The sequence below is a fragment of the Populus euphratica genome, unplaced genomic scaffold, assembly GCF_000495115.2.
Source record: "Populus euphratica unplaced genomic scaffold, PopEup_1.0 scaffold9.1, whole genome shotgun sequence".
Classification (NCBI taxonomy): domain Eukaryota; kingdom Viridiplantae; phylum Streptophyta; class Magnoliopsida; order Malpighiales; family Salicaceae; genus Populus; species Populus euphratica.
Window position 1 is genome coordinate 108,855 of NW_011499857.1, and position 15,022 is coordinate 123,876.

The 15,022-nt window shown below is 30.2% G+C and overlaps 1 long non-coding RNA gene across 1 annotated transcript; it reads left to right on the top strand.

Annotated features, from left to right (window-relative positions):
• Positions 1–7,232: 7,232 nt before the first annotated feature.
• On the top strand, positions 7,233–14,460 carry LOC105123528 (uncharacterized). Its single transcript, XR_841867.1, has 3 exons — positions 7,233–7,967; positions 11,151–11,403; positions 14,158–14,460. It is a non-coding gene; the product is annotated as an uncharacterized LOC105123528 (long non-coding RNA).
• Positions 14,461–15,022: the final 562 nt, after the last annotated feature.

Below are 15,022 nucleotides of genomic sequence, written 5' to 3' on the forward strand. Positions count from 1 at the left end.
CATAATCTGATTGGAATCTCCTTTGTGTGTGGTTTCCAATTGAATAATAAGAGTTTATACTATATTTATTTAAAATACCATTAGTGGATCCTCTAACTTCGATATTTGTTGTTATCATTGTTTAATCCTTACATTGATCTTCCATATCAAAGTTTTCATCAACTTCTTTTTTTTCTTATTCTATTATTATTATTATTATTATTATTAGTATTCTTATTACTATTAATATCAGTATTACTACTACTATTGTTGTTGTTATTATTATTGTTGTTGTTGTTATTTATAATTTGTATAATTAACCTCCCTATGGTTCGATTCTAGTCTTGCCGGGTTATTTATTACTTTGACAATCCTGCACTTGAAAGAAAATATCAATCTTTTAGTTATGTTAGAGACCTAAATTTTGCAATCTATTTAGATCTGTCAAAAGGAAAAACATGTTCATGAAAGTAGACATGACAATAGATATAAACGCTTTGAGATGCAATGTCAAGACAATGATAACCAATGTGAGAAGAGCTATACCAAAAAAACATACATGGAGAGGAAAAAAAAAGTCTAATTTATGATTATGATAGGGACGCATAAATGAAAAACAAAGACACCTAAAGGTACATAAAAAATGATAATCTGGAGACCATTGAAACACACATTCAAATGGAGATCTATTGTCAAGGGCAAATGTAGGAATGTGATTGATAAGATAAATTGAGGTTTTAACACCATAATTCCAAAATCTTAATGGTGTTTTACAATGTCCTAGAAGAGTAAGTCTAGTTTCCACAATATGCTTATGACGATGTTCTATTATACCATTTTGTTCATGAGTGTGATGAAAAATCAGACAATGATGAATACCAATTGTCTAAAAGAAAGTGGATAACTAGCGGTATTCACCACTCTAATTAGTTTGAACAGATTTATTTTTTAGTGAAAATTGACGCTCAATGAGAGTCTGAAATTGGTGAAAAACAGAGTAAACATCAAATTTGACAACAAAAGGGTAATATCATTTATATTTTATGTACGCATCAACAAAGATAACAAAATAGAAAAAAATATAAGATGAAAAAAAAGGAGTAAGACCCCAAAAATCATTAAAAATTAATTCAAGTGGAGTAGAAGTTTTGTGAGATGTAGGATCTAAAGATAAACGTGATGATTTTTCTAATGAACATGTTTGACATTGAAAATTAAGATTTTTTTTATTACAAGTAATCTTTTTTTTCAAAACTAAAAAAATTAAGAACACGAGAAGTAAGATAACCTCGTTGATGATGCCATAGATTAGTAGAGGCAGATATGTAAGGAGACCAATAAACTTGAGGAACTAACATGATAAAAGACCTGGTCAAAACATAAAGAACATCTTTGCTCTGACCAAAAAAGAGTTTTGCCCTAGTGTTGAGATCCTTGATATAAAACACAAACGGTTGAAATTCAAAATAAAAATTATTATCAAGACATAACTTCTAAATAGAAAGCAAATGTTTGGTAATATATGGGACATAAAGAATGTTATATAAAGTGTAAGTATGATATGGTGAATGTATTTTAGTGTGATCGATATTAGATATAAGAAGTCACTTACCATCACTAACATACAAATGATCATTACTGAGATATGGTTTTAACCCTATCAGATTTGTAAGATTAGATGTGACATGTTGATTAGCACTGATGTCATGAAACCAATCAGTAATACCTGTTGAGAAAATATTGCTCAATGCCAAATATGCACTAGGTTGTTGTCCATGTCCATGAAGCTAGAATTGAGGATAGTAAGGGATTGCATGACTGAAGGTTTGGCATAACTGGCAGCATATATTAGTCCATTATAAGGATGTGGGATGCCTCTTATTTCACTACTAATTTCCCTACCTTTTGTCATTGTTAGAAGACCCATTGAGGCTGTGAAAATCAGATCTTAAATCAAACCTGTGCTTTATATCATTGCCATAGTTAGGACGTCATCCTATATGAAATTGACCTTTATTTCTACCAAAAGCAAGGTGGTGTGTTTGGCATGTACAGTAAAGGAGCATTGATGACTACAGATTTCAAGGAATGAAGGGAGGTCTTATGAAGAAATTTATGCATTAGAAATGACTATAAAGATCGGCATATGAGAGAGGTTTTACCTTAATCAGAAGGCTTGTTACTAAGTCTTTAGATTCTCCACAAAGACCATGAAACACGTATAAATTAAAATGTTTTAGCAAAACTAGCCAGCCAGCAGCGGCCAACTCATCAAATAATGGTTTAGTTTTTTGTATAAACCTAATGATCAAATCATCATCTTGTTGAAGATCTTGAAAGGAGCCATGAAATTGCATAATATGAAAATTAGATGAAGAGGCTAAAACTTGCTCAAGTGTGCACCAAACAAAGTGCGCAGTTTGACAATTAACAACAAGATGGAGAACATCCATAGAGAGTGAAGAAAGCAGTGTACTTAAAATGAGGTGGTCTTGTTATTTCCAATAAAAAAAAAGACTCATTTATGTGAAGAGAAGTGTTATAACCCATTTTTGGGCCCTCGCATGAAAAATAATAAAATACAAAAACATATTATCAAAAAATATAAATACTAAAAAAAGGATGCCAAAACGCCCTAAAAATACTCAAAAATTGGTTGAGGAGGTTTAAAAATACAAAGATTAAAATTTAGCAATATTTTATTAATTGATGACAACTCTGTTAACAAAGAAAATTCAATTTGAGTAAGAACATTCTAAAATTATAAGTTTATGGACTTAATTAAATTTTATTAAAAGTTTAATTGAATTTATGAAGAGTTTGATTGTAAGAAAAATTGATTTTGGAGTCAATTTAGGCTATAATTGGAAGAAATTAAAGTTCTGAGGTCAATTGATGACCTTTTTTTAAGAGTTAATTTGGTTAAATTAGGGATTTAATTGCATAAATATTGAAGTTTGATGGCCAATTGGGACTTAATTGAAGAAATCTAAAATCAAGGGCCAAAATAAAAATGGCATGTAAATAGAGGGGTTGTAATTAAAACCAGATCAGGGGCTCAATTGAAGAAATTAGAAGTTTATTGATCAATTAAGGGTCAAATGACATAAATTCAAGACCAAGGACCAAAGGGAAAAAGACGACCAACTTCAGGGCTGCTATTTGATTCTTGGTAGGGATGCAATTTCATTGATTTTTAAATTAAAATTGCAATTTAGGACTTAATTGAAAAAAATTCAAATGGAGGACAATGTGAAATTTAACTTATTTTGCCACATTTTCTTTTGAAATGAAATGACGCGTTTTGTCAAAAACAACTCTGTTTCATACAATGTTCATTTAAAAAAAAAAAGAGGTCATTGGTGCTGTTTTGAACAACACTGTAACCTTTCTTCTTCCCCTAGACACATGAGGTAGGGAAAGAAAAAGATTCTTCTTCCCCTAGACACTCCCCTGTTTGCACCGACTTTCCCTTTCTAAAAAGACACCGCCTCTTTTTTAAAAGATGTCAATGATTAGTACTTAAAAGTGCATTTTTATCATGGTTTTATGTCATCATTTTGCACTTGAAGTATCAATAACTCCTTAACTAAAACATGTTTTATAATAATATATCTAATAATATAAGATACCTTTAATTTGTGGTAAATGTTCATTTTAAATGCAAGCCTATCACATAAATGAAAGGATTGATTGATGAATTTAAGAACTGAAATGGAAAGGATAAAGAGATGGCCAAACTTAGAAAAGAGATGTCGGTGCAATCCAAACCGGAACACTGTTCGGTAATTGGGTCATATCTGGAGCTACAGATCTCAGATTTAGGTCCAATTTATATGGATGGAAAGGTAAGACATAGGCCTACAACTTTCATATGGAGCCCAAGATCTAAAAAGGCCATTATCAAGTCCAAATTGTAGCAACAACAAAGAAGCCCGAATCTGTCTTCCAGCCCGAGCACTGTTCGGTATTTTGGCCATATCTGGAGTTCTAGAAGTCCAAATGAGCTGAATGTTTTACACAAGAAAGCTGAGACAATTGCCTACAACTTTCATGTTTGCAACTGGCTCCAATTTTGACGTTATCAATGACGTTTTGGGCAGACAAGAGAAGATAAGGATTGTCACCAAGTCAAAAGTTGGTCACCCACTTATCAATTAGTCATCAAATCAATAGTTCCCATTTTTGGCCTATAAAAGGAGGCATTTGCCATGCATTTAGGCATCTTGGTGTCCAGATCAAGATCATGCTCTTCCTTTCTCTCTTTGTATTTTTTATGCTTTGTTTTCATTAATATTAAGTTTATGCCTTTCATTTCCTTTCCTTTACTTAGTTAACTTTTATGTTCTTATTTTGTTTATCTATTTTGCTTTCTTTCATTATGTCTAGCTAAGTTAATTATGTCAAGGTGAAAAGGTTACACTAATGGTGTAAGAATAAGTATAATGTAAACTTAATATGGACTTTAATGTTTGATACTAACATGTTTTATATTTGTTATCTTGTTTACTCTTTAATACTTTGCTTGTTAAATGATTAATCTTGATTTATGTTGTATAACACTTGGTACAACAAATGCTTGGCACTTTCATAGCCCATAATGTATGGTATAACCGACACCTGAGCTATGAAAGGAACTTGATTTGTTGTTAACATAAGTTATAATCATGAATGCTTGACGACATTTGCAAGTATTAGCATTAATTGAATAAGATGACTAATGTAATCATGTTAACAATATATAATCTGATTGGAACCTCCTTTGTGTGTGGTTTCCAATTCAATAATAAGAGTTTATACTATACTTGTTTGATATACCATTAGTGGAACCTCTAACCTTGACATTTGTTATTATCATTATTAAATCTTTATATTAATATTCCTTCTCAAAGTTCTCATCTTCTTCTTCTCCTTCTCTTTCTTTTTCTTTATTATTATTACTATTATTATTAGTATTAGTATTACTATTATTATTATTATTGTTATTATTGTTGTTATTGTTATTGTTATTGTTGTTGTATAACTGTTGTTTATAATTTGTACAATTAACCTCCCTGTGGTTCGACCCCGGTCTTGCCGGGTTATTTATTACTTCGATACTCCTGCACTTGGGAAAAGACATCAATTTTTTAGTCGTGTCAGCCAACTTGCAGACCATTTGCCACGTGTTGGAAATGCAGTTGAGGGGCAGCAACACAATGGCCACCCCAGCCACCTCTCTTGTTTTTGGCTGTAAAAACAGGGGGTAAACTGAAATAGGAGGAATCGGGAGACTAAGAGAAAAGAGATAAAAAAAGCCCGAGAGAGAAAACACAATAGAGGGGAGAGGGGAGAGAAAAGAGAAGAGAAAGAAGAAAAAAAAGGAGAAGAAAAGGAAAGAAAAAAAAGACAGAAAAGAGAACAAAAAAAGGAAGAAGGATGAGAAATTGTCGGCCACCATGCCTCCGCCGCCAACAGCACCACCTCGATGCCATCATAGTTAACCTCTGGCTGCCCCGTCTTTTTCTCCTTTGCTCAACTATTATCTACATTTACATGCAGAAAGTGAATTAATTCACGTTTTGTAGCAAATGAAGGGCTGATTACTGTGTATAGACACAATAACCAGCCCATTTGGTTTTGGACCGGGTTTGGCCCAACCCACTAATTTAGGCTGAGTCTAGCTCATTTAAAAAAATCAAAATTTTATTCAAAATTTAACAATTTTCCTGCATAGTTTTTTTATGTAATTTTGATTAATATTGGACAATATTTTATGTCATAAAAATAAAAATTCAGTATTAAAATACCTGGTTTTCGTTAGACTTTCAAAAATACAAAAAAATTGAAAAAAAAGAAAATATTATGCTTTTTCATACACCAAGAAACAATATTTTAGCATGTATTTTTACTTTAATAACTAGTTTATTAAAGTTATGAGAACATTGATCAAAATTTCAAAAACAACAATCGGACAATAGAACGGTTAGGTTTTACCACATTAAGATAAAAACCTTCGTATTAAGGACTTGTCTTGAACTTTAGACAGACCAAGAATTAAAAACCATAACACGACTTTAGATTTTATCGAACAAAACAATGCAGCCTACCTTAGGTACGGCGTATTTGGGGTGCCAATACTTTCCCTTTACACAACCAATCTCCGTACCCGATTTTTAAGACCAGTTAGGGTTCCTAGTGACCAGAATACTAGGTAGTGACTTTCATTCCAATTTTTCATTGATAATAGACAAGAATTTCTTATCTCTTTATATTTTTGCTAGAAATACACACATTTCATTTTTACTGGAGAGTGGACGATCGCCGTGACGCCGCACATATGCGACAAGAAGTACCATCGAAAACAAACACATGTGGAGAAGGACACGAGATTGAGCCATTAACAAATTGAAAAACTTGTTGGTCTAGGGGATATGACTTCATCTACATTCACCAATACAAGTAATTTGTGTTTGTTAATTTTAAAGAGATAACTTAGTGAGTGTGTGAGAGAAAAACAATGGTGTCCGCTAAAACAAGGTAGACAATAGCAACAAAACAAGATTGCAGCAGAGGGGTGACATTTAGGTGAGGAAGATTTTGGCCAACATTAGTAGGCAACATTAGTAGGCAGGGGTAGTAGTAGAAGCAGAGGCAGAGAAAGAGGAAGATACACTTATCAACTACACTGGTGGTGTCGCATAGGCAAATAGTGATTAAAAAGAGTTCATTGGAGAGAAAGAAAAAAGTTTTAAGTTATTTAATATTATGATATCAAGTTGAGAATAATAAAAAATATGACTTATCTTTTAGTCATCCTTTCCTATTTAAATATATAAGACAGTACATGATAATAACTGATAATAACTGTAAGTAATACAAAATTAAAATAATCCTACAATAATTCTTACACACACATAAAGAGTCTATAATACAAAGGCTTCACAACCTACTCTATAGTCTTTTGCGATCCTTTTTCTAGCCTTAATTTTGTTATGTTCATATATGGTAAATTAGGTGGACAAGCTTTAAGATAGTTTTGATACTTTATTCAATAAAAAATCACCCTCTTCCAATCATTAGCAATAGCTTGGTTGATAGGACAATAATGAATGTTATTTTTCTCAAATTATAACTAAAATAAATAACCAATAATTAACCATACTATAAATATATTGGAGATTGTGGAGGCCCATGTCCCCTCTCCCACGCTTCTCTTTGGATCCTCGTTATTTCAGTGCTAAATCTTTTCTTTTTCTTTTCCGATCACAGAGATAGCCTGTAAAAGCCTCCAAAGCCACTCACTTTCTTAAAAAGCTCCTTAGAAGAAGACAACATCATCCCTCCAAAACCTACCGGCCTTTTCATTATTTTATCCATACATTGACCAGTGTATAATGCGTTTTACCACTTTTATCTCTTTGTTTATCTTTTCTCTTACCTCCATTTACTGATCCCTTCGTGTCATCTCTCTTTATCATTTTGTGGGCGAGAGTGTGTGGTATTGTGTGCTTGTAACTATAAAGACGAAGATAATATAGAGACTTGAGTATATTTCAGCCTTGTTAGGTTTTGGTTGCTGAATCATGAGAAAAAAATCATGACTCAGTTATATAGAGAAGAAACCATGAAAGACGGAAAAGGGGTGTTTGGAATGAAGTTCGATCCAAGATCCTTGTCTCTCCCGTTAACTTAGTCTCTGTTACTGTTAGGTTTTCATTACTGAGTGTATTTGCAGCCCCTTTGTCTGATTTTGGCATCATGAGTGTAGGAAGTGCTGGTGATCATAGGGTTTGATTCAAGATCCATTTGACTCTTCTCTTTATATCTCTCCTGTGTCCTAGCTGTTAATCTGTAGTAGTCTTAATTATCCCTTACTTCTTGTTAATTTTTAGGTTTGATATTGCGAGTAATTATATTTGGAAAATATCATAAAATGATCTCGGACCAGGCTTCATTCCTTACACCTTGCTTTTCTTTTATTATCTGGTTACAAGAACCTAATTAAGGTATGCTCCTAATCCCATCCTTTTACAAGGTCCTGAAACAACACATCTTTCTACCTTTTTATGTCTGTATATATAGATTGTTTATTGCATATGTTGCTTTATTTTCAATCATTAACGTGAAGAGCTTGAACTGATAATTCACTGATCTTGATCTTACCATGCACTTCAATATTCGAATGGCTGCTGAGATCCTTCCATGTTCCTTTCCTCTGTTACTGCTACTTATTAAGCCTTTCATTGACCTATTTGTACGATTGCATGAATTTGATCAGAAATACCTAGTAATTAGTATCATGGAGTCCAATGTTTTTAATTTGAGAAAAACATATGTAGTCATACATCCCGCTTGTTTCTTCTCCCCAGTTATTTCCCTTCCATCACAGAGTAATATTCTCCATTAACTAATATCAAAGATTCGCAGACAAACAGTACAATACAAGACATGTACGAATGATTCTTTATCAGAAATATTAAGAATACATATAATGTCAGGTATATATACTTTAATTCCAGCTTGGAACTTCGCATCAAATTTCCTTTTAATGTGCCAAATTTTTTTCACTCTTGAACACCTCGAGCCCTGATCAAATATTTTGATTCTTGGTCTGTTAGAAGGTCTCCTTCACAGTGTTATGAATTTCATAAGTATAAACCCTAACGGGGGCCTGAGATCATATATCTATATGCATGCATCATGTGGATTAATTTATATATGTGTACATGCTGTTCTACACACACACACAGAGGGAGTCCTTTTTTGTACCGTCCCAGGTTTATAACTATTACATATTTGACATGATGTAATGAAAAATGAAATATTGATGCTCTTTTAAAATATTTTTAATTAATTTTCAACCACTTTTCTTTCTTTAACCGATTTAACTGCAATTGCTTATTTCATTATTACCTTAATTTCATGCTCAGTTTACAATATTATATACAGTCAAATTCATTCTTAATTAAATATCTTGTATATTGTTCACATTTGATCTTTTACAAGTGGCGAAAATAATGATGTTGCAGAGTCATATAATTTAACTGATCGGGCTCTTATCATCGACAAAATATTGATTTAGGGCATGGAGGCTCGTTTTCTACGCATACCATTCAGCTTTTTCTTGTTTTGGTTTTCTAAGCATATAATTTTCAATCCTATTTGTATATGAGATGACTTAAAGAGTTGTCTAACATAGATAAATATTATTATTGATGTTAATTTTAAGTATAAAAATAATTCATCTTAATATTAATAAGTTCCATTTTATAAAAAGAGTTTCATCTATGAGTTATTTTTCTTTATCATTTGTTGAGAATGTACATATGCCTATAAGAAGATTTTCAAGGTATTTTTTAGGTTATTTGAGGTCAAAAATAGGTTTCTCAAAATGTTTAGCATGTTTTTATAATGTTTTGGGTAAAAAAATATGAGTTGAGAACTAGTATTTTAATAAAAAAAATGAAGTCCTGATTTTTTGGTGACCCTCTAGTCACTAGATATTCTTCAAATAAAAAATGGTGTGTTGTTTGCTAATATTAAATCAAAAAATAGAAGTAGATAATAGGACGTCATCCATCCATGAAGAAATAAAAAAACAAAGAATTAGAACCAAGCATAGGCATGTTATGCTACCATGACCTAATTTATTTTAATTTGTTTCTTTTTTATTATTTTGATTTCATAACTCGAGTAACAAGTTTGGAAGATTGACTCAGGTTGTTTTTTAAGTTAATTTTCAATTGGTGTTTTCTAGTTATTTTTCATTATTGAATTTATTTAAATTTAAGTTTTGTGATTTTTATTTTTATTTTTTATGGGGTTATCATGATCTTACAACTTGGTATGCTGATTGACATGTTAACGTAGTAGGTTAACCCGAATCAATCTAATATGTTTTTGTGTCAATTTTTATAAAGAAAATCACCTTAAATATTTATTTTAATTCAAACTATATTTTTATAGATTATTCAAATTGTTTTTGGAGCCTCCAAGATAACTAAATTATATTAGATTAATTCTCACACATTTAAAAATTATTCTATTATAAAAAACATTAGCAACACCTATATCTTTTTATGTTAAAAAATATTGATATAATTTGTAACGTAGCACATATTAATGATCAAATAAAGTTCTTAAAAGAAAGAAACTCAAACCAAAAACATAGCCAACTCCATCAAATTCCAATATAAATGAATTTCTCATGCCAAATCACAAAAATTTCAAATCCATAAATAAAAAAATTATTTAAATTTGAAATCTAAAAACTAAAAGCCCTAAATCTCTAACACTATAATCTCTAACAAAACCACGTATAAATAATTTTGTTTACCAAATCAAATTCATAAACCAAACAATTATAGAACTAATATTCAAAGAATTCCAAATCATCAACATTGCCACTTTTCTCTTGAGTGAATTTTTTATGGAGTTAATTTTTTTGAGATAAATGATGGGGGGCTTATATCGGCTTAAAGGGGAGAATAAAAAAAATTATTATATTTATATATGCTAACAGAATCTATTTAATGGTGGTGAGTTTGGTTGTGCAGGTGATTTCATTATTGCAGTTGTTTGAGAGAGAGAGAGAGAGAGACAGGCATTGTGTGATTTGATCTGGAGTGAATGTTTTTTATATCAAGGCATTTTTTTTTTTTATCTTTCTGATAAATCAATAGTAATTGAAGATTTAAAGGGTAATTTTTGAAAGATCGGCATGCAAAATATTGTGTATTTATTAATTTTGTAAAGTGATGATGAAATTACATAGATGTGCTGCTCAATTAAGCAACAAGATATGATTGATTTCATTAGGTAAAATGTTGGGAAGGGAGAAGAATTCATGTGATTGAACACTCTTTTTTCGTTGTTATTATACAATAATTAAGTAAATGATTACTTACACACACGAGAAAATGTTACGAAATTAGTGTGCAGGAAACAGAGAACGAGAGAAGTGAAAGAACGATCACATCAGGTTGCCGCATATTACAAAGGATTCTTTTTCCATGACTTTTCTCTCCCTCTCCACTAACAGAAAATCAAACATGAATCAAAGCAAGATTATATTCTATTTTGGGTGTCTAATAAGTCAGTGCTATTTAAGGATATTCTTATCAAGTTAAAGATTAATTAATGATTATATTCTTTTAGGGTTCTAATTCAGATTTTCTTGTTCTGGATAGTTGGGTCGATTTATAACAAATAGGTCAGCTATGGACATGGATTATGAGCCTTACATGCTCGTTGAAGGGAGGAAAGCCATGGAGAATCCACCCTCGCAATTGCTACACCAGAAGCTTTTGGCATAGGCCTTCAATACGAACGGAAGACGAATTTTTGCCTCTAAGAATAAACCACCCACCCTAGTAGACACCACCACCACCACCATCTTTTCATCCTTTTAAACCTGTCAAGCCCCAGCGAAACATCCCTCAGGTTCGTGATTGTTCTCGTGTTTTAAATTTTTTGTTTTCTTTTTTCTTTTTAAAGAATCAGTACATTAAACATACAAATTTTACATAATAACACTGTTTTAACATTTTTATTTTATTTCCTGAAATAGCATAGTTTTCATTATGACAGGTTCAAAAACACGACGTGATTAAATTCTAATTTTCTACCTCAACTTGTGAATCAGTTATATTAACTGCTTGATTATTTTATACATAAATCACAATTTTATGAGGTTTTTTTTTAAATATATTTTATGAGTGAAAATATATAACTTTATTCAATTTGTAGGCTGAAAAATATACTTTAATTAAAATCTTAAAAAATTGTTGTTCACACAATAATAGGTGATTTTAAATAATAAAATGGAGGTCTATCAAAACTAAATAAGAATTTATCCTAAACAGATTATGTAAATAGTTTAACAAATATATTTATGGATCATTGGAATAATTTTAGGTCCAATAGGAGGTTTGGTTGCATCAAATCAAAATAAAAACTCAAAATAACTATAATTTTTTATTTGACTATTGGATTGCACTCAAGAATTTACAAGAGTTTTTGGAGGATGTTTCCCTTTAAAAGGCTACTACATCACCATGTGGACTATCGGATTTAAATATTAAAAATCTCATTGAAACCCTTCAATTTTAGCAATTTTGAGATTTTTCTTTTTAGTTTAGAAATTGATTAACCAATTTCACTAATTATTATGAACCGATGAATCTTTTGAGCCAAAAATAGCATAGTCATATCATGTTTATGAAATATGACATGATGAAACTGTATTATTTCACCAAAACTTTTTGTTTCCATATCAATTCATTAATTTTTTTTTAATTTTATATGCTAATTGCTCAATTTAATTTTTTTTAATGCTTTTAGAATCATGGGTTTGAGAATTTTAGATTTCAGATGTAATTGCTGATTGTTTCTAAATTGATGGGATATTTGGAATTGATTTTGTAGAGACAAGAAATGACATTGGATGCCCACTTGGTGGATGATTTCTAGATTTCTTTTTAAACATGGTACAAAATAATATTTTAAAAAACAACAGAGTTGCAAATCACATATACAATTTGAGTAGGAAGTGTTAGAGCATCTCCAATGGAGAAGCCAAATGGATAGTCAAAAATAAAAAATTAATATTTTGACTTTTCTTTGTTTGTTTTGCACACTCTAAGGGGAAAGCCAAACAAAATGTTAAAATGTCTTTTCTCTTCCACAAATGCTATTTCTACATATCTCTTTAAAGAGCCAAAATCAACAAAGTGGGACCACTAAAAAAATAGACCAATTAAATTTAGATATGTGGAAAAAAAATAATATTAAACAATATTAAAAAATAATAAAACACTTATTTTTTTCACTTTAATATAAATGGCTTTTCAAATAATTTTTTTTTATTGGAATAGATATAGTAAGATAAGCTATATTTATACTATTCAAAATATTATTTTATTAATTTAATTTTTTAAAATAGCATTTTGGATTGGAGATGCTCTTATAAGCTTAATTTTCATTTGCATGAATTTGATCAGAAATACCCAATATGATGGAGTCCAATGTTTTTAATTTGAGAAAAACACGTGTAATCGTAATACATCCCGCTTGATTCTTCTCCCCAGTTATTTCCCTTCCAACACAGAGTAATATTCTCCATTAACTAACATCAAAGATTCGCAGACAAACAATACAATACAAGACAAGACATATACGAATGATTCTTTTATCGGAAATATTAAGAATACATATAATGTCAGGCATATATATACTTTAATTCCTGTTTGGAACTTTCTACCAAATTTCCCTTTAATGTGCCAAGTGTTTTTAACTCTTCAACACCTCTAGCCCTAAGCAAATATTTTGATTCTTGGTCTGTTAAAATGTCCGCTTCATCTGTGTTATGGATTTCACAAGTATAAACCCTAACTAGCACTTATAATTTAAAGTAATTCAAGTAATATTAAAAAAATACGAACATAAAAAAAGGACTAAAGTTCTCATTTAATGTTTATTTTAAAATATATTTTTTAACCTAAATATAAAAAGATTGTATATAGATTAAATTAAAAATATTATTCTATTCTTAATAAATAAAATAGAAATATTTCTTAACAATATCTTTATCTCTATCTATATGCATGCATCATGTAGGTTAGTTTATATATGTGTATAAGCTGTTCTACACACACACAAACAGAGGTAGTCCTTAATTTTTTGTACCGTCCCAGGTTTATAACTATTACATATTTCATTTGATGTAATGAATACATCAAATGAAATATTGATGCTGTTTTTAAATATTTGCAGCATCAACCAAAGAGTGCATCAAATATTATAATTATTATGCACCACATAATACGAGTCAACTTGACATTCATATCACCGATGCACGACGTCCTTGCATATCCAAACACACATAATTTTATGAGCCGTAGTTTAAGTAAGTGGTAAAGTTTTAAATTTATTTTTTATATTATTATTTTGAGTTTTATAAATTTTAGAATTATTAAATATTCATATATTTATTAATTTTAGAATTTATAAAATTAATTAAAGTGTTTAAATACAAATCCGAGACTAATATTAATTAAAAAATCATACATATATACCAACAACTCTTTAAATATTACTATTTTTAAAACTAGTTTTTCATACTGTGTTACTTTATCATTCTATTTTTTATGCTAGATTCCAAAAAAATATTCCTCTGATTTCTACTTGATTTGCTAGAATGAGGCAGCGATAACGTGCTTGCAATAGCTCTTGAAACCAACGATGTATCTTTGGAATGCTTCAAACAATTCTATCTCAGAGCTAGACACTTTTAACGAGGAAGATGGTCCTGTCACTAGCATTGGCTGGGCACTAGTCATTTATTTTCAAACTTTGACTGGATTCCAGTGAAGAGAAAAGGGCGATGGTGACAACTAGAGCTTTTTGTTTTTCTAACTTGATGACAGTTGTATATTTTTATTTAAAAAGACTCATTAGTCATATAATCCAATTATAACAGCAGTCGTGTAATTTTTAAAACATTTTTGTTGATTAATTTTTCGCATATTGAAATCATTATATAAATTAGTATAATTATTATAAACAATGGCATGTAAGTTGTAATTTATAAAACTATTGAAGGAAAAAGTAAATACAAGTAATCATCAATATAAAAAATAAAAAAAACTTTTTGAAAGATAAAACTGAAGTGGATGTTGCATCTCCAGTATTGTCAAGTAAAGAATTTTATAATGTGATCTAGTAATACGAGGAATGACATTTAATTTTCAATTTGATAAGCATAAATGTCCTTGTTTTTGTGTAATCCATAATAAATAAAATAAAGTGTTTTTTATAAGCTTTTTTATTGAAAGACAAATATCTTATGTTATAATTTAGATAACATGCATATTGAAAAGAATCTGTTTGTAAACATTCTTAATATGATAATGGACGTTGAAAGGAAAGAAAAAGAACAACATAAAAAATAGAATAAATATAGCTTTGTTTTGTGACCATCAAAATATGAAGATGTTTAATAATGAGTTATGAATGGCAAAGTCCAAAGCCACCTTTGCCTTATATACATAAAAAAGCACAA